The sequence below is a fragment of the Oryzias latipes genome, chromosome 5 (assembly GCF_053564925.1).
Source record: "Oryzias latipes strain Hd-rR chromosome 5, Olatipes_Hd-rR_3.1".
In the NCBI taxonomy this organism is placed as follows: domain Eukaryota; kingdom Metazoa; phylum Chordata; class Actinopteri; order Beloniformes; family Adrianichthyidae; genus Oryzias; species Oryzias latipes.
In genome coordinates, this window is record NC_136241.1 from 8,016,650 (window position 1) to 8,042,128 (window position 25,479).

The 25,479-nt window shown below is 42.7% G+C and overlaps 1 protein-coding gene across 22 annotated transcripts in view; it reads left to right on the plus strand.

Moving 5' to 3' along the window:
- foxp1b (forkhead box P1b) overlaps positions 1-25,479 on the plus strand; it is a 206,541-nt gene that overhangs the window by 10,307 nt on the left and 170,755 nt on the right. The window contains exon 1 of one of the 22 annotated variants that reach the window (XM_023954810.2): positions 3,127-5,073. The exons of the other annotated variants lie outside the window; for them this stretch is intronic. The gene's annotated coding sequence lies outside the window, so the exon portion shown is untranslated. Of the gene's footprint in view, positions 1-3,126; positions 5,074-25,479 lie in introns of those variants that run through there. 22 annotated transcript variants of the gene reach the window in all.

Sequence of the window (25,479 nt, forward strand, 5' to 3'; positions counted from 1 at the left end):
GGTTGTATCACAAGGGCTTTTTATCCTAAATGGCTTAGTGGATTGTTATCTGTAGGAAGTGTGTTCTGCCTCCGTTGTGTTCAATCAAGTGTCCACTTAGCTGTGACTGGGAGTAATTGTTCCCAAGTGGGCCACACACTGACCTGTTAATGTCTGCACTGACCCTCTAACCTTGTCAGCACATCTTACGGAGGGATTTAAATCATCTGGATCCTTCTACGTTTTTGCGTAGAGGAGATTGGGTCAAATGGGCATTGGTCCTGAAAGACCACACTCATGTAATTGTCTCTAGCAGCTAAGATACGCTGTTATTGGATAAGGCACTGGTAGTCAGGTGAATAGTTTGGACCACTGATTTGAAACCACATTTATGGTGTCTTCAGGATTTGTTGGTGCTACTATATTTGATTAGCTGCTTATTGGTTAAAAGCAGTCTTGTGTTATCAGAACTTTTATGATCCAAAAGAACCCAAAGGATCTTTGGATCCAAAAAGATCTGTATTCATTGTGCCAAGCATTTGTCTTCTATTTTTCACTTACAGCATGCGAAGAACAGTTTCACCTGTAACCAGGTTCCTATGTGAACCTAAAGTGTGTGTATCAAAGGACAGAAGGATGGATCCAGACATTTATTTATTCTCCTTTACCGTGACTTTAAGAGAAAATAGTATACGAATCTTTGCTGTCTGGTGGATGTATGTCTACAACAAAACCAACTGCTTAGAAAGTATATTAACTATTCTAACTCATTTGGAATATTTTAAAGCCTTTTAAAGAAAAGAGTAAAGAGGAAGTAAATTTCCTCTTTACTAACTTGCTTTGACTCTGGTAGTGGGTTTTCTTGCAGAAACGGCTCACTTCAGGTCTTCAAATAAGGTTTAATCACTCAAGATCAGTTATGTTTATAGGGATTAGATTAAGGGGCTGTTCTTTCATTAGGTAGACAAAGACTTCTAGTATATTAGTTGTTAATTTAGTTTTTACCTGCTGTGAAAAACCACATTTTTTTATGTGAGGGTCCACTATCAGTTACTAGGACAAAGGCTTTTTTGTCTTTTTTATCATTCTATCCATAATTATTGGGTTATTGTTTTTGGGCCCAAAGTTATTTTTTTCTTGGGGGGGGGGGGGGGGGGGGGGGGCAAGTGGTCCCTCCTCTCGAATTCAAAAAACAATGTATTAAACAGCTTACAAACAAAACCACCTTTTTCCTGGTGCCTGATTGTGGACCCTCAGAGTTTATTTTCATTGTTATTCCTTTATTGAATGACATTAAGACTCTTTAGTTGGGTTCAAAAACTAAGGCAGTTTAGGAGTACTTTATTTTTCATTTTATCCTAGTTGCACTTGTAACATTCCAAGTTTAAGAATTAAAAGAAAATTTAATAGAATTTTAATTCCAAAAGGCTAGATAAATAAATCAATGAAGAGCAAGTGCTGAAGAAAGAAGTGTGTCACACACAGGATTTAAATATTTGAAATTGTTTTTCTGCCTGTCTCTCTCTCTCTCTCTCTCTCTCTCTCTCTCTCTGTCTGTCTGTCTCTCTGTCTGAATTGAGCATTTTGTAGATTTAGAAGGACTCCATGCTGTTGCAAAGCATGGAGTCCTGTTTTTTACATCCAAAAAAGTATTGACTAATGAAGGCATGGATTTCTGGATTACTCTAAACCCTAAAGAATCACTGAAGGAGATCATTGTTTTGATCCTTGGGAATACAATTGATTTAAATATTAAGATTGAAAGACATTTGTAACTGTGAACTGCCCTGACAGAGTAAAGGAAGTTAAGTTTCTGGGTGTCATCACTGATGAGGGAATTTTGGGAATCCTATATCAAAAAATATCAAAGCAAATATAGCAAAAACAACTGCTTTTTTGCATAAAGTTAAGTCAGCTCTGGATAACAAAGCCCTGTATTTACTGTATAACTCCTTGTTTGTTCCATATCTAAATTACTGTATTGACATTTGGGAAAATACATGTAAAATTAACTCAAGTCCAATTTTTATTCTACAAAAAAAGGCAATAAAAATATTCTCTGAAATTAACTACAGTGATCCATCCTATCCATTATGCAGTCAATTAAAAATTATTACATTTTAAGAAATAGTTGACCAAAGTATTTTAAAATGAATACATAAAGTACATCATAAAAAAAAAAAAAAAGTATTTACAGGATAAAAGGATGCAAGATTTTCTGTGTACCAAAATTCAGAACACAAATGAAGGAAATGCATGTTTCAGTTCAAGGAGCCAAGATATGAAACAATCCAAAACACTCAATTGAACAAACCAAATCACTAATCAGCTTCAAAAGAGCCGTTAAGAAAGAGCTGCATTAAAATACAACAATGAACCATGAAGCTGAACTCCAGATACAACTTAGAAACCTTGGAAAAAGGCACAAAATTGCCTCTCTCTGGGTCATTCTTTATTTTATTTATATATATATATATATATATATATATATATATATATATATATATATATATATATATATATATATATATATATATATATATATTATATATTTATTTTTTAATCTTTTTTTGATATCTTTATTTACTTCTCTTATTCAAGTAATATCAAGGGCAGAAAAACAAGTTTTCTTCATTGTGTTCCCTTTCATATTCTTTGTGAAACAACTTGAATAGGGTTTTTTTCTTCTGTGTTTGAGCCCACTTGAAAAAGAGGAAGTAGTGAATATAGTTAAACTAAAAAATCTACAGTGAAAAATACAATAGAATATGTACAGTGGTGGACAAAATTGTTGGTACCCCTCAGTTAAAGAAAAAATGTCCACAATGCTCACTGAAATGACTTGAAACGTTCAAAAGTAACAATAAATTAACATTTATTGTAAATTAAATAATCCAAATCAGCCATTACTTTTGAGTTGTTGATTAACAGAATTATTTAAAAAACAAACTAATGACATAGGGCTGGACAAAAATGATGGTACCTCCATAAAAGACTGAGAACTAATTGCCCAAGGGGTCATGATGAACTCAGCTTTGTCCTTTAATTGACAGTTTTCAAACCCATAATCAGTCAGTCTGCCTATTTAAAGGGAGACAAATAGTCACGTTGCTATTTGGTGAAAAGGTGTGAAACACACTGAACATGGACCACAGAAAGCCATGGAGAGAATTGTCCCAGGACATTAGAAACAAAATTATAGACAAACATGGTAAAGGTAAAGGCTATAAAACCATCTCTAAGCAGCTTGAAGTTCATGTGACGACAGTGGCACATATTATTCAGAAGTTTAAGACCCACGGAACAGTAGCCAACCTCCCTGGACGTGGAAGAGGAAAATTGATGACAAATGGAGGAGACGGATAGTTGGAACTGTATCCAAAGAGCCCAGAACAACCTCCAAAGACATTAAAGGTGAACTCCTAGATCAAGGTACATCAGTGTCAGATCGCACCATTCGTGGTTGTTTGAGCCAGAGTGGACTTCATGGGAGACGACCAAGGAGGACACCACTGTTGAAAGGAAATCATAAAAAAGCCAGACTGGAATTTGCAAAAATGCATGTTGACAAACCACAAAGCTTCTGGGAAAATGTCCTTTGGACAGATGAGACAAAACTGGAGCTTTTTGGTAAGACACATCAGCTCTATGTTGGTAGACTCAAAAATGAAGCATGCAACCAAAAGAACACTGTCCCTACTGTGAAACTTGGAGGAGGCTCAGTTCTGTTTTGGGGCTGCTTTGCTGCGTCTGGCACAGGGTGTCATGAAGTTGTGCAAGGTAAAATGAAATCTCCAGATTATCAAGGCATTCTGGATAGAAATGTGCTGCCTAGTGTCAGAAAGCTTGGTCTCAGTCGCAGGTCATGGGTCTTCCAACAGGACAACCATCCAAAACACACAGCCAAAAACCCCAAGAATGGCTAAGAGAAAGGCGTTGGACTATTCTGAAGTGGCCTTCTATGAGCCCAGATCTGAATCCCATTGAACATCAGTGGAAGGAGCTGAAACATGCCATTTGGAGAAGACACCCGTCAAACCTGGGACAACTGGAGCAGTTTGCTCATGAGGAGTGGGCCAAAATACCTGTGGACAGGTGCAGAAGGCTCATTGGCAAATACAGAAACCGTTTAATTGCAGTGATTGCCTTAAAAGGTTGTGCAACAAAATATTAAGTTATGGGTACCATCATTTTTTTCCAGCCCTATTTCATAAGTCTGTTAATCAACAACTCAAAAGTAATGGCTGATTTGGATTATTTAATTTTCAATAAATTTTAATTTATTGTTACTTTTGAACGTTTCCAGTCACTTCAGTGAGCATTGTGGACTTTCTTTTTTTAACGTATGGGTACCAACAATTTTGTCCATCACTGTAATTGACCCATTTACCTACATATGTAACTTGTCCTTCTCAACAGCAACCTTTCCAGACAAAATGAAAACAGGAAAAGTAAAACCACTTTACAAAAGTGGAGATAAATACTACTTCCCCAATTACGGACTGATATCTTTGCTGTCAAAATTTTCTAAAGTTTTAGAAAAACTATTTGTTTATCCCATTCCGGGATTCACTGACTGTTCTTTTACTCAACAGTTTTTGTGAAGAATCTTCTTTTATGCAACTTTAAATCCTGCACATTGGATTAACAGCACAACGTTCTGTGATTTTCAAGTGAAAAAATGGACCACAAAAACCATTTACTGTGCTGCAAACACTTGCTGATATGTAAATTATGGCATGTCATAGCTGAATATTTGCCTATTGATTTAACTCTATTTGCATTTGAACCATAAGCCACCTGTAGGAATTGGTGTGTCATAACTTATCAAGAACTTGTGGGTGATGATAACTTTGTTTACTTTTGCCTGTTCTTATGTCATTTCGGTACATGTAGGCTTAGAGCACCAGCGTAGGGGCTTTCCCCACCTTTGACTTCCTGTTTGAAATTGTTGTGTCTTTCCCCTTCCTTCCTTCTTTCTCTCTCTACTCTCTCTCTTTTATGTCCTCTGCAAAACAGTCCAGCCTTCAAAACAGTAAGTTGAACTCTAATTGGAGAAATGGAGTTCCAGCCTGCTGTGCGACAGTAATCTCGGTATGTGTCAGTCCTTTGTTGTGTAATGCGCTGTGTAACACATTTTCTTTTATAATTTCATCACTTAACATTTTGCCTGCTGCTGAGTGTGATGTAAATAATATGTTTCTGAAGAGTTTTAGGTTTTATAGAAACATTTTTGAATGAGGTCATGTTGAGGGTTTTTGCATTAAAGTCTACGACAGAATTGTCTTGAAATTCAGTCATGATATGAGGTCAAGTTATGAAAATATTTTATACTTTTAAAGTTTTGTCCTTTTTTTCAGAAGGGGCTTTTTGGAAAGCCTTTTGCCATTCAACTGCAATTTTAACAAGTAATTGTGTAATTCTTTTATAATGTTGACACGATTTTCTTGCGGTCATTTAACTGTAACTAACAGCAAGAGACACAATTTTTTCCTTTTTTACAATTTTGTTAAATATGCGCATAGTTTTTACAGCCATGTTAAAAACAATCACAATAGAGTGTAGTACAGTTACAAAAAAAAAAACTAAAGCTAAAAAACTGTTTAGCTTACAACATAACCATTTTGTTTTGAAACACCCTTTTTAAATCATCAGGTCAATGCATGTAAAGACCCACTCCACTGTTTTTGGTGTTTTTAACCTGTTCTTGAAGCATTTTTCTCATGGTGGAGGAAATATATAATGAAAAGTAATCTTAAAATTGCATTTTTAGTATTTCTTTAATTCAAATCACTGTTTATCAGGTGCAGATGAAAAACTGCCATTTGAAACCACAGTTGGGGGACCAAAGTCTCCCTGCTCCGCCCCATTCTGATCATCCACTTGCAGACACTTAGATCCATGAATGTCTTTGTTTTCCTCGTCTAAACTAGAATATTGATCTAAACTGTACAGCTGGATTGCTCTAATATTGCTTGCCAATTTGTTGCACCGCTAATGTTAACTTTGGGTTGTGAGAGGCTGGAAGCTAGCGGGAGAGAGATTTATTTTTCCTCACAATGCGTCTTCTGGGCTGGAAAAACCTGGGGCTCCCTTGGGCATTGGGCTACTGGGCATGGCAGATCTCTTTCTGTGTGTGAAGGGGGAGGGGTATACCTGAGATCTCTGGCAGTGCGATTAGCCAGAGATCACATCACATCAGAGCCCGGGGGTGTCCGTGTTCCTGGCCTCCTCATCTAACAGAGAGCCTGGATGGTCCATGCTTATCACTCTTGTCAGGAACCCCGGCCTCTTACTGGTGCCTTCCTCTCTTTTTGTTCTGTGTTTTCATTCATGGAGCAATCGTGGTGGTGTTTTTTGTAAGGTGATATGTTATTTGCAGTATGAGTGATGTGACTTCTGTTCACCTGTAATTGGATGGCATCTACATTTTGGCCTGCTAACCTCTAGACTGGCATTTAGACTCTTTCAACCTGTGGCTAACTCTAACTCTTTGACCGCTTAAGCAATTACCTTATTCCAAAGGGTTCTGATGCAGAGAAAAGGAGCTTTGCGCCAATATTCAGTACAGTGTTGCATATCAGCGCAAAGCAACCCTTGTTAAATTTTCAAATTATATTGCTATGTCTAGCTAAACAAAACAGGTCTAATCATTAAACGTGTTCTAAAGTCTTTTTCTATGCTTTTTTGTGTGGTTTTGTAATTAAATGCTAATAGACAACTGTTAACCAGTGTGTATGACGTAAATTCACTTGCACACACCATCGTGCAGCAGTGGTTAGCGCTCTTGCCTCGTAGCAAGAAGGCCCCCGGTTCAGGTCCCGGCTGGGGGACCTGAACCAGAACATCAATGGGGGACCTTTCTGTTTGGAGTTTGCATGTTCTCCTTGTTCATGCGTGGGTTTTCTCCAGGGACTCCAGCTTCCTTCCACCGTCCAAAAACATGCTTCATAGGTTAATTGGATACTCTAAATTGTCCCTTGGTGTTAATGTGTGTGTGCATGGATGTGTGTGATATGTGTGGCCCCCTGCCTTTGCCCACAAGTGGCTGGGATAGGCTCAGGCAGTTCAGAATCCCCGAGAGGGACTAAACAGATTAGAAGATGAAATGAACATTCACAAGATGCTGTCATATGGATGCGAAAAGAGGTGAAAACAGGAACCTTACAGTCAGACAATTCAAGAGTCCATTTCTCTCCAATGCCAGATCATTTAGAAGTTTAATGGATGGGACGACTCAAGTGTAGTCAGTTAGGCAGACTACTCGATCTACTCTTTGCTGATTGGAACAGAGATTTGCAGAAGAGCAAATGTGTGGACTTGTGGGTTGTTGTCATCAATAGTAAACAGTAAATCCCCTCTTGTCTTTTTCTACTCATTTTCTACTTTTCCTCACATCCCCTCCCTGAATACTTTTGGGTTATCAGGAGATGGACAGGCGCTAATCCGAAATGTCGTATTAGTCACAGTCACAAGATGCTTACCATTGTTCAAAGCAACCATTCCTTTATGTATCTGAGGCATCTTTTTGATGCTTCAACGTACACTAAGAAATGCTTGTTCTGGAACAAAGTTGGATTTTGTTCCATCTATGAAGAAGTCAGAGGTAGAATGAGTGCCTTTGTGTGCGGCATGAAACGGGTAATACAGAATGGCGTAACTTTTGATAGACTCTACATAGTCAGATAATGCTGGAAACATGTTTTGTCATCAAGATATGTTTGTACAAATTAACAGTTACTGTGACAATTGACTGGTTGATTTTTTTTCATAGTATGCATATAGCTGCAGTAGAGCTTTTCACAAAGAAAGACATGGTTTGAACAGCAGATATCCTCAATTTAGTACATACATACATACATACCGATAGGGTTGTGCCGATGGACGATATCATCATCCATCGTGATGGGTGACTGACATCCCGATGGAGAGACCACCATCGTGATGCCACGCCCCCGCCACGTTGCGCGTCGACACCATAAGCCGCGGTTACAAGTACAAAATATCTTGATGGGATCAATGGTCGGATTATGTTTTCAGAATATAAAAACGTTCACTAAGGTCACACTTTCCGTCGGAATAAATCATTCGCACATGCGCAGTAGGGTTTGAAAAACGGAAGGATATAAATTCCGCCGAGCGGCTTTTTTTTTTCAAACTTTATTGAATGTAACAATTCAAAACAAAACAATGTTAAACAGCGCCGAGCGGCTATATACATTGACATGTCAGCTCGGTAAAATACGAGATGATCTTCTAAACGTGCTTTTAATAATGTTACGGTTATTATGAAACACCTGTTCGCTCATCATTTGAATTTTAATCCGTGTGGTCAGTAGGGTTGGGCGATGTCCCCTAATTTGGCCGTTGACGATGTTTGCTGTCAACCATCGTGATGGACGATGACATCGTCGGGGGGGGTACATGAGCGGTATGTGTGGGAGATTTAAGACTGCGATCCGTCCCGCAGCTCTAGGGGTACAAGCAACCGAACTCAGAACCGGGTCTAAAAGTGTGTGTCTGAGCACAGCTCGGATCGTCAGCACACACAGCGGTTTGAGCATCAAAGCAGAAATGTCGCTCAGTCCTTAGAAAACATTCAAACAATCACGTGGATTTGTGTTTCCAGTCGTGTCCCGACTAAATAAAGGCTGATGTTATTCTTACACGTTTACGTGTAGCGCCACCCAAAGCTAATGTTGTTAGCCCGTGTTAGCATACTGCTAATCCTGGCTCCGTTCAGAAAAAGCACTGACCACACGGATTAAAATTCAAATGATGAGCGAACAGGTGTTTGATAATAACCGTAACATTATTAAAAGCACGTTTAGAAGATCGTCTCGTATTTTACCGAGCTGACATGTCAATATATATAGCCGCTCGGTGCTGTTATCGTTTTGTATTGAATTGTTACATCCAATAAAGTTTGGAAAAAAAGCCGCTCGGCGGAAGTTGTATCCCCTTCCGGTTTTCAAACTGCGCATGTGCGAATACTGCGCATGTGCGAATGATTTATTCCGACCGAAATTGTGACCTTAGTGAACGTTTTTATATTCTGAAAACATTTTTCTGGGCCCATGTACACGGTTGGATTCCAATCCGACCATTGATCCCATCAAGATATTTTGTACATGTAACCGCGGCTTATGGTGTCGACGCGCAACGTGGCGGGGGCGTGGCATCACGATGGTGGTCTCTCCATCGGGATGTCAGTCACCCATCACGATGGACGATGATATCGGCACAACCCTAGTGGTCAGTGCTTTTTCTGAACGAAGCCAGGATTAGCAGTATGCTAACACGGGCTAACAACATTAGCTTTGGGTGGTGCTGCTTGCTGGCTGCACGTAAACATGTAAGAATAACATCAGCCTTTATTTAGTCGGGACACGACTGGAAACACAAATCCGTGTGATTGTTTGAATGTTTTCTAAGGACTGAGCGACATTTCTGCTTTGAAGCTCAAACCGCTGTGTGTGCTGACGATCCGAGCTGACTGTGCTCAGACACACACTTTTAGACCCGGTTCTGAGTTCGGTTGTTTGTACCCCTAGAGCTGCGGGACGGATCGCAGTCTTAAATCTCCCACACATAGCGCTCATGTAACAAAGCACCCCCCCTCCCTTCCCCTCAAACACAAAGCTGTAAGTCCGCGCTCCGCCGGTCCACTTCACTAGTGAAGTGCGGGAGCGGACTACTCCTTTTCTATTTTGTTTGTTACTTTTTTTGTTAAAGTCACTTCCCTCAGTTTATACTGGATCATCGCGGATTAGTCATTAGTTGGGAAATAAAATGAAAAAAGCAAAAAAACGAATAGCAGTTATATAAGAACGAAAAATGTAAAAAATCCCCCCCCCCCGACGATATCATCGTCCATCCCGATGGTTGACAGCAAACATCGTCAACGGCCAATTTAAGGGACATCGCCCAACCCTACATACCGACCTACAGACAGACAGACAGACAGACAGATTTTAAAGTTGACACAGCCAATAAACACCTGTATATACCTATAAAAAAATGAATGCTCTAAAGATAACTATGTGTCTGTTTATGCACTCCCATTCAAGTTGTCACTGATTAGATACATTAGAGGCACACATAATATTCTGTGAAGGGTTCCTGTGAAGAAGCACACAGACATGAAGTCAAACTGATCTGATTTCAGAGTTTGTCTCCAGTTTTTCTGGCATCAGTGTCTTTGGTCATTGGTAACCTTTAGCATCTTTACTCTTCTGTATTTGGTCTAATCGCTGCTTACTGGGATTAAAAATGTTTAATCATCATAGAGCAACTTTGTCTCCAATCTTCATTGAATAGTTATTCAGCACAAATTTAAGCTCTCGCACAGCCGTGCTGAGTGTTGGCACGGAATCTTCCTTCTACAACAGCATAGTTCTAAGAATGGAAACACAAATGCAGGATTTTTATGCTGCTTAGACTGTGGCGTAACTCAATGAATCCACAACTTCTTTTTTTGCAACAGGAAAGGGGCGGGAGAGAGCTAGAAAAAGAGAGAAGGGACCAATGCAAAAGACAAAAGGGTAGATAACCTGTAAAGAGAATGGCATGGCCTCTTTAAGAACCCTTCCTTTGACCTTTTTTTTTGGAAAAATAAAAGTCCTTGTCAATTGGTTAATAGTGGTGCCTTAGCATGACCACACTCAAAAAAATGTGCTGTACATTAAAAGCTCAAGCAATGAAACAATTAAAAGGATAAATGAATGGATGAAAACAGTTTCAAACATTCATTCATCTTCTTCCATTTTGTCCCTCTCGGGGTCACGGGAATGCCAGAGTCTATCTCGGCCACTTGTGTGCGAAGGCAGGGGACACCCTGGACAGGTCGCCAGTCTGTCGCTGGGCCACAATCACACACCCACTCACTCTCACACCTATGGACAATTTGGAGTTGCCCTATGAAGCATGTGTTTGGATGGTGGGAGGAAGCCGGAGACTCTGGAGAAAACCCATGCATGCACGGGGAGAACATGCAAACTCCACAAAGAAAGGTCCCCCATTGATGTTCTGTTACAAGTCCCCCAGCCAGGACTTGAACCGGGGGCCTTCTTGCTGTGAGGCAAGAGCGCTAACCACTGTTTCACCGTGCAGTCTACAGTTTCAAACAGATATAAATAATGCACACCAGCAGAGCAGCGTGGAAAATGCCCTGCTGTAAAAGTGTAGTTTAAGAAGTTTTTTTATGAATGGACAGTGAGGATGCTTGATGAACTCTTTATAGTAACGTATTCTTCACCTTCAGAATGCAGATTAAAAGAGCTCGTTCCCCTCAGCTACCTCTTGAACCTCTATACCTCCAGGGAAGCTGATTGGCTGACCTGATGCACTAGCTCCGGGTGTAGGAAGAGAGAGGCTCAGAGATTTATGGTGGTGTAAAATCCATCCATCCATCCATCCATCCATCCATCCATCCATCCATCCATGCATTTCCTTAACCCACCATTTACCACTGTCATTGGGTTGCCGGAGCCTTTCCAGCTACTGTTGGGCAAAGGTGGGGAACACCCTGGACAGATTGTCAGCTGGGATTTGAACCTAGGGATTCTTACTCTGAGGCAGGAGTGCTAACCGCAACACCACAATACAGCCCACAGAGAACTACAGAGATGTGATAAACCAGCATCTAAAAATATAAAAAAGGGAGAAACTACACAGCATTGATCTACAGTCTCTCCATGATCTCATGTGCATTTTTTGTAATAATTGAGGGCAGAGAAAATCTGAAAGTTGCAGCTGTTTTTTCTAAAAGTTTTAATAAAAGTTATGATACTTTTCAATAATAATTAACATTATTTGAAATTTTGCCCTGGTCGTTGTTTTTCCCTTAAGTTTATTAATATTTAATTTTATGTAACCTCACAAAAAACAAATAAAAACAATAAAACATTCTTTTTAAACAGTGATTTATTATTGTAATTTTTTTATGTTTGAGCAATTCTAACTGATTTTTAAGCAACTATATGATCACAACATGCTTGATACATTTTACACAAAAAAGACTAACATATTTATGTTTATGTTCAATTGTAGAACACAAAAAGTGAACATTTTGAAGTTTTATTAGTTTTCTTTAGTTTTTGAAAACTTTAACAAAAATATTTTATTTCTTTTTGGGTGAGTAAATTGTTTCATTTTAGTTTAAATATGTCTGTTTGCCACTTAGCCTTAATCCTGTTTCTTTAATTTTGATACCACTTCTATTTAAGCTAAACTTTTAATTTTTCAAAAGTGACTCAAGTCTGAAACAGAATTTGTCCTTCAAACAGACATTATTAGGAAACTGTTTCAGTTAGAAAGATGACTTAGACCAAACACTGGGATGTCTGGCTGTTCATAATAAATACAAGTCTTGAAGGAGAACTAAACTGTTTACCCCTGATTTCATCAAGAAGATTTAAAAACTGTTAGAACAGACTGTTTGATGTGTGAATTTGTTGAGATTTCAAGACAGTTAACAGAGTAGATTCATTGTAGAGCAGAGACGCTGTCACTTTAACCCAATGCATCATGGGAGATGCCAGACAGACTTATGTCTCTGAACTTTACTATTTTGTTCACTTTTGCATGGTCTGACAACCGATCCCGTGGGAAGCTACACCGCTAAGAAGAGCTTTAGTTGTTATTTTTGTTGAAACTGAGAGACTTTCTTTTTTTTTTTTTTTTTTTTTTTTTTTTTAACTTGTCCTGTCCAACAGCTAGGCAAACAGATGAGAGCTGAGGGCCTCTTGTGTTGGACATATTTTATTTTAACAAGAGGGGTTATTCATCTTCAGACAAACCAAAGGTATGTCTGAATAAACCCCTTTTGTAATTGAGGCCAAAATTTATTAATTTCAATCATGTTTGAAAATCTTTGGTGTTGGACCGGACGGAAAAGGAAAGAGGGGAAGAAGAGAGAGGGACGTTAGAGAGAGGGGGGGGTAGGAGGGTGATAATAGGAGGGGAAGGGGGGTAAGACCATGAAGCAGCATAGAGCAGACAGGTTTACTGGTTGTTTATCGTTACGGTACGGTTCAAATGTAGTACAAAAAGGGCGGGGCCTGTTCACACACACTCAAATATTATCAACACACCTGCTAGCCGCAAAAATGTCCACATGTCAACATGCACACAAAACAGATAGTGTTCACGAACGCATACCTATGCCTTTAAACCAACTAGTGTGAAATCTTTCATTCATTCAATCATGCAAACTATTAGTGCAAAGGTGAGCTAACACCTGTGCTCAGGTGAGTGTTTATGTTCTTCTAAAATGGATGGTGGAATGTGAAAAGAAGGAGGAGGAGCGCCCAGCCACCCCCACACCCATACCCCCGCCGCAGCAGCAGCGGCAGCCGGAATTCCCCCAACGCCACACGGGAACAGGCAGGGAACAACCGCCCCCCGGGCGACCAAGACCGCCACCCAGGCCAGGGCCAGCCGGACCGCCGCGAGGCCCCCAGAGCCAGAGAGCAGGGAGGCGCAGAGGGAAAGAGAGCGCCGCCCCAGCCCAGCCAGGAAAGCAGCCCCCCGCCGCGCCGGAAGAGCCCAACGCAATGCCCCACCGGAGAGGGACGCCCACAGCCCCAGACGAGCACCCCACCACCACCCAGGAGTTCCGGGCATCCCCCCGCCCCGACCCCAGGTACGAGCCAGGACCCCCCAAGGGAGACCCGCTCCGCACTCCAGGCAGCCACCCACCCGGCCCACGGTTGGTCCAGGTAGGAGCAAGGCAGGGGCCCGCCGCCCCCGCCCAGGAGGGGGGAACCCCGGGGAAAAAAGGGCGGCCCACAAGGGATGTTATAAATATGGCCCGACCAGGCTCGGCCATGTTGGAAGTTTGGCGGGGCCCAGCGCCCAGGGGCAAGGACCAGGACCCACCCCCCAGGGACACGAACACCCCCGGCTCAGGTGTAATATGAACCCCCCCACCGTGCGGAGAGAGCACCGCCGGGCCCAGGGAGCCGGCACCCAAGGGACACGGCCGCCATCGCCAAGGGGCCCGCACCCCCCACCAGGGAAGGGGTAGGGGACAGATGGACCCAGGTCCCACCTTCCTTGTAAAATGTGTGTGCGTGTATGGGTGTTTGAGAGGGTGTTTGTGTGCATGTTTGTGTGTTTATGTTTGAATGTATATATTGAAGGGGGAGGGGTGTGTGTACTAAGGGGGGTGCAGTTAAAATTGGCGAGTAGGGCACTAAGGGGACATCTCCTGATTACTCACAGTGATGTCCCCTCACCCTCCACACCAAGGGGCCCTTAATGTCTAAGGTGCGGTTAAAATTGGCGGGTAGGGTGCCAGGAGGACATCTGCTGCTTGCTTGCAGTGATGTCCAAGCACCCCCCCTACCAAGGACCCTACATGTCTAAGGTGCAAATAAAACCGAAAGAGGGGGGGCCCACTCCATACGGCAACCATAGGAGGGGGGCCACTCCCAAGTAGCCCCCCCCCAAGGCGCATCGCAGGCTAGACCCCCCACCCCCTCACCCTAATATGAGGTTATATAAGGAAGGGGGTAAGTTGGGGACAGCTGGTAGACTGTCCCCCGGTGGTCAAACAGCCGTCCCCCAGCCCACCCCCAGCAAAGGGGCCAGGGCCACCCAGCCCAGGGGCCCACCCCCGGAGGCGCCGACACCCCAGGCCCGGCACCACCCACCCCACACAGAGAGAGAGGAGCCAGAAAGCGTCGCCCCCCCCCGGAGCAAGCCCAGGCCCCCACCCCCAGACGCCGGCCCTAGAAGAGCTCTGGTCAGGCCTCGACGGGACCGAGGAGGCCAACCGGCCGAGGCAACCACTGATTGCCTCAGCGGAGACCCCGACCCGCTAGCCCCCCCGACCCGTACTAATAATGGGCCCCCCCTCCCCCCCAGAACGCCCCCCCACAGGACAGGGCCGACAAGCCCCCCACCCCACCCCACCCCAGACCCCGCAGCCGAAGCGGGTGACACCCAGAGCGACCGGGGGCCCCGAGAGGGTTGTCCCGTCCCGTCCCAGAGCCAGGGAAGGGCCGATCCCAGCCCCAGGTGCAGATGGGCAGCCCATCCGGCGCCGCTGGCCCCCCCCCCACCCGAGCAGGGCCCCCCGCCAACCCCCCCCAGCACAGGCAAAGGGACCACCCCCCCAAGCCAAGCCAGACCACCACCCCACCCCCCCACCACGCACCCCCACACCCAAGCCCAGAGGACCACGCAGCGCCCCAGCCCGCCCCACCCAGGCACCGGACCCGACCCCCCGACCAACGGAGCCCCCCACCGCCCCCGCCAGGCACCGGAAGCCCCGACCCCCACCCCAAACCACGGCAGAAGGGCAAGGAGCAGCGACGACCAAGCCCCCCACCCCCTAAGTCATGGAGTCAACCACAGGAGACCAGAGAGACTGAATTCTTTCAAAGTTACTTGAGCTTTGGGCTGACATTTTTTCCAAGCTGATATGATCAAACAGCAGATTTCTGTGTTGACTTATGTTTATATTTTTCTTGTTTTTCCAATTTATTAAAATAGTTTTTTTGGCAATACAAAGAGTTATGAAAATGATAGATGCTAATCCTTCTTCTATATCGATGGCACTCATGTCACCAAGCACACAAAGTGACGGTGAGGCCGTGATTGAAACCTTAAGCCAGACTGATAAATCGGCACATACCTGCTGCCAGAGAGCCTGGACAGGAGTGCAGAACCACAGTGCGTGCATGTAGCTGTCGGGTAGATTATTATCACAGTGCTCGCAAATGTCTGAGTTACTGAGACCCATCTTGAACATCCTCTGTCCAGTGTAGTAAATTCTGTGAAGAGTTTTGAGATGGATTAGCTGCAGATTTGGACTTTTTGTCAGTTTAAAGGTGTTTAGACAAAGTTCTGACCAGAAGCTTTCATCTGTGCTGATGCTCAAATCTGCATCCCATTTTTTTGTTGGAAGGGCAATATTGTTATCTAAATTACATAAAAGTTTGTATATTTTGGAGAGAGTTCTATTCATTGAAAAATTAATCAGAGTGGTAACTACATCTGGTAGCTTTAAATCGTCGTCTTTAATTTTATACTTTTTAGTAATACTTGATTTAAGTTGCTGATATTCCAAGAAGTTATTTATTCCATGTTTGTCTTGAAGTTCCTGGGGGGTTATGAATCTTCTATCAATAATTACGTGCTCTAGTTGTTTTATGCCCCCTGCTTGCCAAGCTGGGAAGTGAATCATTTTTTTGTTAATAAGGATGTCCGGGTTGTTCCAGATGGGTGTCATTTTGCACGGTTGAATTGATGATTTTGATATTTTGAGAAATTCCCACCAGGCTGTTAAGGTGGCATTTATATTAATGCTTTTGAAACAATCCTGTTTTTTAACTGTTTGGCTAATAAATGGTAGCTGTGACAGGTTGATCTTTCCACATAACGCCTGTTCCAAGTCTAACCATGAGTTGGTTTCTGGATTATTTTTTAACCATTTTAAGATGTATTGTAATCTATTTGCAAGAAAGTATTTGTGGAAGTTAGGTAATTCTAATCCTCCACAGTTTTTTGCAGATTTTAAAGTTTTTAGACTAATTCTTGCAGGTTTGTTGTTCCATAGAAAGCTTGATATGGATGAGTCTAATGTTTTGAACCATTTTAATGGCGGTTGTCTGGGAATCATTGAGAAGAGATAATTAACCTTGGGTAAGATTTTCATTTTAACCGTGGCTACCTTGCCCATAAGGGACAAAGGCAGGTTGGTCCAGCGTGTTAGATCGTCCTGTATGCTTTTCAGTAATGGGGTGTGGTTTAGCTGCACCAGTTCTGATAGTTTGGGGGAAAAGTAGATACCCAGATATTTGATATTTCCTGTTTTAACTGGAATTGTGAGTCTTTGTTCCATATTCCTGTTGAGTGGTAATAAAACAGACTTATTCCAATTAATGGAATAGTCTGATATGGAGGAGAATTCATTTATGATCATTGCTGTTTCATTTACAGAATGTAAATTCCTTAAAAACAGTAATATGTCATCCGCATAAAGACTAATTTTATGATGGCTGTGTTTGGTTTTTATTCCTATAATGCTCTCATTCTGTCTTATTGCTGCAGCTAAAGGCTCAATGAATATAGCAAAAAGAGAAGGAGAGAGTGGGAGAGAGCTTTAGAGACGAATATGTTCGCTCGACAGACGCATTGGACACGTGGATGGTCAGCGCCAAACACACAAATCTGTACGGCTGCTTCAGGATTCACTCAGATTTTTCTCACGAAGGAAGTCATAAAGATCAGTGGGAGATTTTCCTGCAAAATCCTCCATGGCGTATGTTCTGGACTTATGGGAGCCTTTCCCATTATCTAGGCCAGGGTTGGTGAACAAGTTTGACACCAAGAGCCGAAATTTTTAACTGTGAAAGTCAAAGAGCCACACCACACACTGACTTGCAAAGACGCACACACAAACATGCAATTAAAACCATATTATTTTCCATAACACACTCCCCTCCCTACAACACAACAGCAACTATTGTTCTTGTGTTTATTTCAAGGAAAGTGTCCACCCTCAATACACACATCAAATTCAGCTTAGCCAGAGTTAAGATCAGATTCCCTCTTCCACACACACAGGCACATCTCTCTCATCTCACACACACACTATCTCTCTATCACACTCTTTTCTCTGCCTCTCTCGGACACACACAACTACTCAGTGATGTGCGGTAAGGTTAATGGCTGGTGAGGCACTGACTCCTCTGAAGTCAGATTTACGATTATAAAACGGAATGTTTCACCATTTATCCCACAGTATTTAACATGTAATTCTTTATAACTCATCAATATTCCTCTTTTAATGACACTTACACCAACAAATACACAAACATCTCGACAGAGCATCCTTCTGGTGTCTGAGTAATTCACATTCACAATAAACACATTAAATACATTACATTTCAGTTGTGTGTAACATACATTAAATTTCGACCTTCAGTAAAAATGTTTTACTTTTATAACTTTTCTTTTCTTCTCCGCAAAGAAGGAAAGTGGGACAGATTGCCGTTTTGAATGTGAACTTTGAAAAGCTTCAACTTGGTAATAAAGGAGACAATTTGTGTCAGATCAGGAAGTGACTTGCCATTCCGTTCAGTAAAAAAGTAAGAATCTTCCCATTCTTCCAGAAACGTCCTGTGTTCATCTTTATACTCTGAATCAAGCCCCATTTTGACAATGAGGGTAACAGTCTGCACGCACATGAAATGTTTATTTATTTTTTCCGGCATTGGGGCGTAACCCGCGCAAATGATTGGCTGTCACAAATGTGAGCAGCATCATAACACACACACTCTCAAATTACTTTCATTATTGTTTATTATTTATTTTTAATACCCTCTGATGGATTTAAGTGTGGTTTGAGAGGGAAGTACTTATGATATGTAGCACAATATAGAAAATATAGTAACTACCCGACTGGTTCATCAGTGTAGCGGGAGACGTGAGCCGAACTGCTAATTGATTGGCTGCATTGCAAAGCTGTTCGTGCCCCATACGCAGCACGACTGCGAACAGTCTCAGAGAGGGAGATGTGATCAATGAAGTAAACAGTATGTTCTCCTCATCAGCATCAACACCCATGTATTTGCGCACACCCCAAACAGCCGAACAGCATGGACGTCACTTCCGCTCACAGCCTCCACAGTCATGGTGAGGAACTTTACACCCAAGGTTCCCCACTTCCCATGACTCTTAGGTGCTAAAGGCAAGGCTAACCCCCAGGTCACCACAATGTAATGAGACACAAACAGCCACATGCTTATTATCCAAGAGCCGCATGCGGCTCGAGAGCCGCGTGTTCGCCACCACTGATCTAGTCAGTTAAACACCTCCACTTAAGGCAGTGTTTTTCAACCTAATTTCAGCCAATGCACACTTTATCCTTGACAAAAATCCTTCGGCACACCAGCATCCAAAGTTTGAAAAAAGGAGAAACTCAAAGTCTCTATTGATGTATTGATGTGCAGTCCCTCTGCAATCTCACATGCATTTTTGTGATAATTGTGGCAGAAAAAGCTGAAAGTTGCAGCTGTTTTTTCTAAAAGATGTTATAAAAGTTAAGCTAGTTTTACGTAATAATTTTCAACCAAATTATATGATATTTTACCCTGGTAGTTGTTTTTTCCCTTCAGTTTATTAACATGTAATTTTATATAACCTTACAAAAGAACAAATATATTCTCAGTGATATATTTTTTTAAATATTTATTTCAATGTTGGTGCAAAGGCAACTGTAAACTTTTGAACGATTATATGATCACAATATGTTTGATAAAATTTACACAAAAATAACATTATATTTATGTTTTCTGTATCTACACAAAAAGTAAACATGTTGAAGTTTTATTCGTTTTTCTCTTGTCTTAATCAAAGATGAAGTCTTAGAAAACTTCAATAAAATGTTTTATTTCTTTTTAGATGATTAAATTTTTTCAATTTAGTTTAATTGTGTCTGATGGCCACTTCACCTTAATTCTATTTTTTAAATGTTGTTATTACTTTTTCTTAAGTTTAAAAATAAAAATAAAAACAAAATAATCCAGATGTCTTTAGAAAAGTGTTTTAGATAGAAAGATGAATTGGGCCAAACTCTGGGAAGTTTGGCTGTTAATAAACCCAAACCTTGAAGGAGGACTAAACTGTTTACCTCTGATTTCATCAAGAAGATTTAAAAACTGTTTGATGTGTCTTCTTTGTGGTTTCAAGACGTTAACAGGGAAGACTCAGTTTACGCTGATACACTGCCACTTTAACCCTATGCATCATCGGAGATGTAGTGCAAACAGCAGCCGAACGCAGACAGACTTGCTTTTTGAGCTTCATTGTTTTGTTCACTTGTTCCACGGTCTGACACCAGATTCTGTGGAAAGCTACACCGCTAAAGACGAGCTTTAGCTTGTCTTTTTGTTGGAACTGAGAGACTTTATGAGCAGAATCGGAACAAGGAAGTGAAGACTTAAACCACGTCTTACTGGCCAGACTGATGACGTATGATTAAGCCTCCAAGAATGACTGGTGGAAACAGTAAAGGGGCGGGACTTTGCCGAAAACAGAGCTAAAGCTGCGGCTATATCGCGGTTCTGTCATGCTTGTCAAAGTGTCTTTAATAGAATCAAATAAGCATAAAGAAAAAAGTATTTTATGATCTTTCATATTCCTAACTTCTCAGTGTTTTATCAGGGCCTCTTTGGATGAACACAGAGCTGATATCCTGGAGATGGTAAATGTTTTTAGATCAGTTAACGAGGGCAATTTCCCACGGCACACCTGACCATCTCCCACGGCACACCTGACCATCTCCCACGGCACACTAGTATGCCGCGGCACACTGGCTGAAAAACACTGACTTAAGGAAACATAGACGACAAGATGGGTTTTCTTCCGTTTTAAATGGCATGTGTGAAACTGTAATGAAAACAGGATATGTTCAAAATTTTACAAAAAAAATGTACAACTCTAAAATAAGTCTGTTTATAAACAAGTAATATGCACCTACAAGGAATGCCTTCTTAAACTTAAAACATCACCAAAACACAGCAACCTTTCGTATCAAAGCCTCACTGGCGTGGCTTTGACTCTGCCCCTCATGCTCTGAACGGAGCATGCTAATGTGCTGCTTAAAGGGACGGTGCACACGAAACACTTAGCATAGGACAACAGCCCGTCTTAAAGGGGAAATGCACACAAAAAACATTATGGTAAAGCTAAAACGGCGTACATAGTTGGTCCCCACCCTTTTTAACGCCACAGACCGGTATGATGTCAGACTAAATTTTTACCAACCGGTCTTCAGATGTGGCGGACGATTATTGGTTCACCGCTACGATGAAGGAGCAACAGAGATGTGGCAAGACGAACATTGAGCTTTTATTTTGACACGCATGACATTGTACATCGCACAGGTGTCATCATCCTCTCCCCTTCCCACATTCATGTTGCAAAAAAGAAATACTGTCTATCAAATGTAGCTTTCTTTTTTTTGGAGGTCGAAGGCTTCTCTTCTGTCTCCTGGCAGGGCGTTTTCCCCTTGGCAAAGAAACTTCCCAAAGAAGTTTTTTTTTGCTCATTTTGCTAGCTCCTGGGTTTTATTTTAGCGGTAATTATCACGTGACTGAGAAGAGCACCTTGGCCTGCGTCAAGAGTGACATATACAGATGTAACAGAGAATCGGACAATTTTTCAAAATAAAACATCTTTCAAATTCCGAAATAAATAAAACGGAAGTAATGTAAGTTATTTATTATTTCTGTGTGGCTGGGTACCAAATGACCCATGGACCAGAACCAGTCTGCGGCCCGGGGGTTGGGGTCGCTGGCGTACATTATAGTCAGCTTTTTAACCGAGAAAGATGAAAGCTGAAAAACTGCTCTGTGGCTCTGTGTCAAACCGGACGGGGCTTCCTGAAACTTCTGTCCAAACAGAAGGTCTGAATACTGTGACATTGCTTAAGCCTGCTAGAAGCCTGAAGCCTGCTGACACAAACTCAAAATCTGGTTGGTTGAACGAAATGAATGACCAATATTGATTTTGCATTAGGAAGCTTCAGGACAAATGATGAAAACCCTTACCCCGCCTGGCAACAGAGGACAGCTGAAATGCGATTGGTTAAATGCTCCAATTTGAAAATACGTCTGTCTGAAAGCAGCATAACCATCATAAAAACAATAAAAGGAAATGGAAAAACCATACAACCAGCCTCTCAAATGCAGACCATGTGTGACCACACCAGCCCAGGACCTCCACATCCATCATGTGCACCTCCAAAGCCCTCTGAGACCAGCCACTTGGACAGTTGCTGAGACAATCAGTTTACAGAACCAAAGAATTTCCACACAAACTGTCAGAAAATCTCTCAGGGTGGCTCATCTGCATACCCCTTAATGGGGTCTCAACCTGTCTCCAGTTCGACAAGCAAATGCTCTCATTTGATGGGGTCTAGCACGTCGGAGTGTTCCCTTCATGTGGTGCAGTGTTAGGGCGGTCGACCCCGATCGTAATATTGCAGGTTCGATTCCCGCCTCGCACGCCAATGTGTCAAAGTGTCCTTGGGCAAGACACTGAACCCCACCTTGCCTCTGGTGGAAGGTTGGCGCCGGTAGTGGGGCTATGATATGGGCAGGTGTATGATATCTAAATATTATCAATGGCATTTTGAATTCAGAGATACTGAGAAACCCTGATACTGAGGTTGTGCCGTACATCCAAGAACATCCCCTCGTGGCGCAGCATGATAATGCTGTCTAATCAGCATTGTGATACTGCACACTTGTGAGGTGGGTTGGATTTTCTCAGCAAAGAAGTAGTGCTCACTATTAAAGATTAAGTGTGAACAATATTTGAGAGAAATGGTTATTTTGTATTTGTAGAAAATGTTTTATGTCCTGAAAATTGGGATCAGAAACAAAAGTGTTACATTTATTTTTTTGTTTTGGGTACATTGCTACTAGATTTGTAAAATCTTTGAATGTTTTGTTACATTGTTCTATGTCTGATAGCTCTTTGATAAATTGTTTTGTTGTTTCAGATTTAATTTATAACCTACTGTTTCCTCTCCACCTCCATTTGGGCTACAAGCCATGACTGTAGAATACTTTCTGTATCACAACCTGACTGTTAGCCTGCCACGCTGCCAGTTGTTGCTGTGCCCTCTGATCAGAAGAGAATGTGACATTTGTGCAAATGTAATGGAATCTGCATGCAATTAAATCTCTGACTGTGAAGGGGAGGCTATCTCCTTCGTGCTCCCCTCATCTTTCACCATTCCCAGCAGCAGAGGGAGTCTAGGGTGATGATAAAACTATCGCAGCAGGTCTCTTGCTGCTGTTTCCCAATCTCTTTGTCAGATTGTATTTCTTTTACTTTGCTGCTCTAGTCTGGCAATTAATTACAGAGATTGTCAGTTTGATATGTCTCCAATTTCTAAATAATTATTATCATGTTTTGAAAATGTGGGGTCCAAGTCAGTATTGTTTCTGAAGTTTATATAATAATATAAATATAAAAAGGACTTTTGGGCTGAAGGTTTTGGTCTGGGATTTGTTGCAGTTACCTGCAGCTGCTTTCTGGTGATTTAAAGCAAAAACTTTTTTGATCAGGTGATGCAAAATGAAGAATTGTCTGACTTAATGTGTTACCCTTAGCACTTACAGTTTTTACTATTTGAAGTTTTGTGAATATTTGGAGAAGTGACTGGATGGCTCAGTTGGCTTTCGTGGACTGGCACATTGGAAATCAGGGTTCAGTTCCCAACAACAGCATGAATGTCTGGACAGGTTCATAGGAGTGTCTTCTCAGAAAATTGAAGACCACACAGTTTTTTCTTTTCAGTTCATTGGAACAAACTTTAAAATCTAGCAAATCTCTTCATTTTCTTGTCACCTTGTCCATTATAATGGAAACATGCAGTTCTTAACTTTTTTTTTTTACTAACTTTCTTCAATTCAAACACGGTGCTGTTTTTGCAGTTTTCCAGTTTTCCTCTGTTGTAGGGCGATTTTGTCTATTTTGTGAGAAAAAAAAAAGCTTTGCTTGAGGAAGGAGAAAATAACTAAGGCTTACTCCATTTGTGTCATTCGAATGGTGAATTAGATCAGTCTGACAGATAGATGTGGAAAATTGTTTTAATTGTATAATTATCTCTGGTTAGCCACTCGTGCAGAAAAGTGCTGTGATGTGGGTGAAGGCCAGGGAAGAGCACATTTTGGCCTTTATGTGCTTATTTTGTCTTTGCACAGGAAATGAACAACAATCGGGGGTCCTGAAACATAAACACACCAAAATGCACAAACACTCACACTCCCCCTGGGCAGGCTGAGACGTGCTCAGTGAGATGATGCCCTTTAAAATAATGTGTCTGGCCAGTGAGCCTTCACCTCCAGCAAATACTAAGACGCTCATAAGTGCTGGAAAACAGTGGCACAAATAAAGAGGCTCATGTGCAGAAAGAGATTCAGATCAGTTTATTTCCTTCATGTCATTTAGCTGATTTTGAATATGTAATTTCATTTAACTCTGTCATGACTAGGAAAACGACTGAGACCCAGATGCTGAAACCCGGAATGAGACACAGGACAGAGATGTCTTGGCGAGAAGGTAGATTTAATATGAGGGCCAGACAGGTAGGTATCTGTTACTGGAGGTCCGAGAATGTAACTGCGGCTCGTGGCGTCACTGGTGGAACTGCTCGTTCGGGTCTGGAGTCGGCAGCGGGAGTCCGTCTCGTGAGGCAGCTGGTTCGGCAGAGGCTCGTGGTGAGGATGAAGGGAACAGACCAGTAGAGGAGTCCGGATTACGGCTGCTGTGGGTGACCACTCGTGGCTGAGGTTTCCTGGAGACAGGTAAGACAGCATATGTTAACTACTTGGCTTAAGGCAAGGCAACAAAGCATGAACTTGACGTGAGGCCAAATATGCACCATCAGGGGCAACGGACTGGCGTTGAATGAAGATCCAGGAGCTCCTTAAGAAGGCAGGTGTGTCGATGAGGTGAGTGGAAGCAGCTGGGGATAATCAGGAACCAAGCGGAGAGGAGAGGGGGGAGGAGTCTGACAGAGGCACCATGACAGTACCCCCCCCTCAACGACCGCCTCCAGGCGGTCAAGGGCGGCGATCTGGGTGGGCCCGGTAGAAATCCTCAATGAGCGAGGGGTCCAAAATGAGAGAGCGGGAAATCCAGGAGCGCTCCTCCGGCCCGTAACCCACCCAGTCGACCAGGAACTGGAATCCGCGACCCCGACGGCGGACATCCAGGATCCGATTGACGTCGTAAGCCGGAGCACCGTCGATGAGCCGGGCGGGTGGCGGGGAAGCGGACGGCGGGCACAGAGGACTGTCCAGAACTGGCTTGATCTGGGAAACATGAAATGACGGGTGAACTTTCAGAGCCTTGGGAAGACGGAGTCGGACGCAGGTGGGGTTGATGAGTTTCTCTATGACGTAAGGTCCGATGAACCGTGGAGCCAGTTTCTTGGATGTGGCTTGGATGGGGATATCACGTGTGGAGAGCCAGACCCTTTGGCCAGGTTGGTACTCGGGTCCCACCACCCTGTGACGGTTGGCGATGCGGCAGTTGCTCTCCTTGGTGCGGAGGAGAGCAGCCTTAGCTTGTGCCCAGATGCGTTGGCACCGCTGGATGTGATGTTGTACGGAAGGCACCGCCAAGTCCAGTTCCTGTGACGGAAACAGAGGTGGTGAGTACCCGAGGGCGGCCTCAAAGGGAGAGAGCCCAGTGGCAGTGGAGGGATGAGCATTATGGGCATACTCAATCCACACGAGATATTGGGACCAGTCCTGCTGGTTCTGTGCCGCCAAGCAGCGGAGAGCTGCCTCCAGTTCCTGGTTCGCTCTCTCCGCTTGGCCGTTGGACTGAGGATGGTAGCCAGATGTGAGGCTGACCGTGGCCCCCAAGGCCGTACAGAAGGCCTTCCAGACCTGAGAAATGAACTGGGGGCCACGGTCAGAGACAATGTCCAGGGGGATGCCATGGTGACGGAAAACCTGCTTG